Raw genomic sequence first — 3986 nt, 5'->3', positions numbered from 1 at the left:
ACAGAAAGAGACCATGTGAGACCTCTGACAACAGGTTGCTGTCCGCTCTTACAAAATCAACAAGAGCAAACAAGACCGAGCACTCTGAGAAGTAAAACAATAATAATAATAATAATAATAAACATGTATACAAAATAAAATTTAAAATTCAAAAGAGAGACAGACAAACCCATTTAAAATTTAAGAATTTCTTTATTTTCCTTTTTGAATATTTTTATTATTTTTTGTAATTTTCCTCAAGAAAAAAATCTTTTTTTAAAAAAAAAATGTTAAAATATTTAATAATAATAATACATGGGAATCTGAAGATTTTTTTCATTTCCAAACTAATACTGGCAATTAAAATACTTTGTATTTGAATAGGTTATTTGGCAAGACACAGCCAAAGCATTTAGTTTCACAGGGTTTTTTTTCTGTAATAGTGTTGTTGTTGTTAATGTAACTTTTGTCATTGACACACAGCACCAGAGAAAATAGCTGAACATTTTTACCAGACATTCTTCTGTTTCACTCACTGCTTCACATATGGTCTATGTGGTGTTGAAGCTGTTGTTTAATTGTGCGTAGGCATGCTCATGCGCACAAACATACATATGTATATATAAGCATGCACAAATATACACACATCAGACAAAATTTGAAATTTCTTTATACACTTTATACACACATACACACACACACACAAATATGTATATATGTAATATATATATATATATATATATATGTCATCCATCAAAGTCTAGTCTTTTTTCAATGTATATATGATTGCTTTGGTGTGTAGATATGTGTATGTGTGCTTGCATGTAGGTGCGCATGCATTTCCACAAAAATAAATAAAAAGAAGCAGATCATATTCATCCATGTACAAGTGGTTAAGTGAATATATTCATCTCTCATATTCTGACATTTTATGCTATATATATATATATATATACACACACATATGATTTAGAAAAAGCTAATTCATAAACTACAAAATCAACAATTCTCTAAAATTTAATGCAATTTTCTGGGAGATAATACTGAATTTATTCAGAATTTCTTTCCAAAATTCAGTTTACTTTGACTATTATATCTTAAGAGTGCTTTTCATAATTGAAATAATCTGTATTTTGGGAGAAATATGTGTGCATGTATGTGTGTCTCTTTCTGTGTTTCTAAGTTTGTTGGTGTATGTGTGTGTGTATGTGTTCAATGGGGACATGAATGTGTGTCACCAGTTCTTGTTTGTAGTGTAAACAATATCTTTCTAAAGGCAAAGGGAGTTGTTAAATAAAATTAAGGCTTAAGTAATGACATGAATGTGTTCAATAATATTTGTGCGTTTGACAATTTTTGATATTGAAGCTGGAAATTATGAAATTAATTTCATGTGGCTATTTGCATGCGTTGGGTAATCCAGGTCTGTAAATGCTCAAATCAGTGTGCATTGGAACCAGATTATCAAACACAAATCGATGAGGAGGAGGAGAGGTGGATGATGCATCATTTATGGCCATTCATTAAAAATAATGTCAACAAAAAGTTAAAGCAAAACATGGTCAATTGGAGAAACATAAGTATCAGGATTTGAGAGAAAATATTTTTCAAAATTACTTTAGCATGATTCCACAATTTCTAATCAGAGACCACAGCTTTGGTTGCAATTCTTTCACATTGAAGTTTCACAAATATTTAACTGAGATAAAGTCAAATTCGAGAGAGAGAGGGAGAGAGTGAGTGAGAGAGAGAGAGAGAGAGAGAAAGAGAAAGAGAGTGAGAGAGAGAAGGGAAAGAATGAAAGAAAGAGAGGACAACATGCATCAGAAATCACTGGGTCAGAAGTCATTGTAGTTGAGATAGTAAAGAAAGAGAGAGAAAGGAGAAGGAATCTAAATTAAACAGAAATGAAATTCTAATTGATAAAATAATTTTTTCTGATGAACTTTTGATTTCAAGTTTATAAAAATGAATTCAAGTCTATTAAATTTTAAATTACAAATTGAATAATTGAATATATAAATTTGAATGGAAATCCTTCAATTGCTTTAATATTTTTATGTTTTATTTTTATACTTGTTTTAGTCATTTGACTGACCATGTTGGAGCACCACCTTAAACGGTTTTAGTCAAAGAAATCGACCCCAGGACATGCCAGCACTGGTTGTCAAGTGATGGCAGAGGGGACAAACAGACACACATGCAAATACATACACACACACACGCATATATGACAGGCTTCTTTCAGTTTCTGTCTTCCAAATCCACTCTCAAGGCTTTGGTTGGCCTGAAGCTATAGTAGATGACACTTGCCCAAGGTGCCACGCATTGGAACTGAACTCAGAACCATATGGTTGGGAAGCTAACTTCTTACCACACAGTTATTACAATTTCTCATTCTCACCATACTGCAATGAATTAAAAAGAAGAGAAAACTAAGCATTTGTGAAGTCATACCATTGCTAAAAATATAAAAATAATAAAACCTCTCAACCCATAATGTTATTGATTTGTTAAGATTTATGGAAAATATTTAAACCTTCTGGGTATTGTATGCTTGCAGTCTAGTTTCAATCTACAGTTGGAGCCCATACCATTATTTTCAGGGAAAAAAGAAAAACAGTTTCCATTTATGAACAGATTTCAGTGAAGAAGTCTTGTGAGCCATTTGTGTGTGAGTATATACGATAACAATATTACCAAATAATAATAATAAAAGTCGACCACGGTGGAATTTGAACTCAGAGCATGAAAATAGATGAAATGCTGCTAAGCATTTTGTCTGGCATGCTAACAATTCTGTCAATAATAATGATAATGATGATGATGATGATGATGATAATGATGATGATGATGATGTCATGGTGATGAGTGGAATAGTATTACATTCTAAATGTATTACTATAATACTGTATGTAATACTATGAATGTATTTATCACTAATACAATTTAATATTTTTGTTTTATCAATATTAAAAAATGTGAAAGATCTAGTAAGTATACAAAAAAAAATTAATTTTACCCGTTTTTCTGATTATTATTTTTTAAAAAGTTTCTATGAATTTTTAAATCTATTTTCTACAGTAAAAAGATGTCTTGGGATTTTATTTTTCAATTAGAGAGGGAAAAAATTACATTATTATGCAGTATTTGTGCCAGAGTTTAAGAAGTTCTTAAAAAAAAACTTACTGAATTTACAAAACTAACCCATGGCTGGTTTAGAACTTAAGTTAAATTTTTTTTTTAAATAAGTAAAGCCATTAATTATGGGTGATTAATTTTGGAAACAGTTATAACATGTCCCTGCCTTAACAGCTGTGAAGATTTCATTGTGACTGTAGACAAGACACTTAGATTCACTTTAACAGTGTTGTATTTAAACCAGCCCTATCCAGCACAAATAGTCTACTGGTTTTATATTCAAACTGGCTAGATTCAGCCTCACGTACCTACCCTACACTGTCAAATAAACAGTCACATTATGAAAATCTTAAAACTATAAAATAATGCATGATTAATTCAAAACATTGTGAATGAATAAGCATTACATTTGGCAGTAATTTGAATGATAAAGAGTTAAAGAGCAAGAAGTCAAGACCAAATAAGTACAAGGGTGTGTATAGGATAGTTACCTGTTATAGACTATCCACATGGAGATGTATCATCTTGATACATAGATGAATGTATGTGTGTCTATACACACACACACATGTACATATGTATAGATAGATAGATAGATATCTGCTGTGTGAAAGTCTGCCTATCTGATTAGGAAATTTGCTTCCCAACCACATGGTTTTAATTAAGTTCAGTCCATCTGCCATGGCACCTTGGTCAAGTGTTTAGTACTGCAACCTTGAGCAGACCAATGTCTTGGAAGTGAATTTGATGACAGAAGCTGTGTGGAAGCCCATTTTATATCTATCTATCTATCTATCTATCTATCAATCTATCTATCTATATATATGTATATATATATATATGTATATATATATCTATATATATGT

This window comes from Octopus sinensis, linkage group LG2 (assembly GCF_006345805.1).
Source record: "Octopus sinensis linkage group LG2, ASM634580v1, whole genome shotgun sequence".
In the NCBI taxonomy this organism is placed as follows: Eukaryota; Metazoa; Mollusca; class Cephalopoda; order Octopoda; family Octopodidae; genus Octopus; species Octopus sinensis.
The sequence above is the reverse complement of the archived record's forward strand: the minus strand, read 5'-3'. Positions refer to the sequence as shown.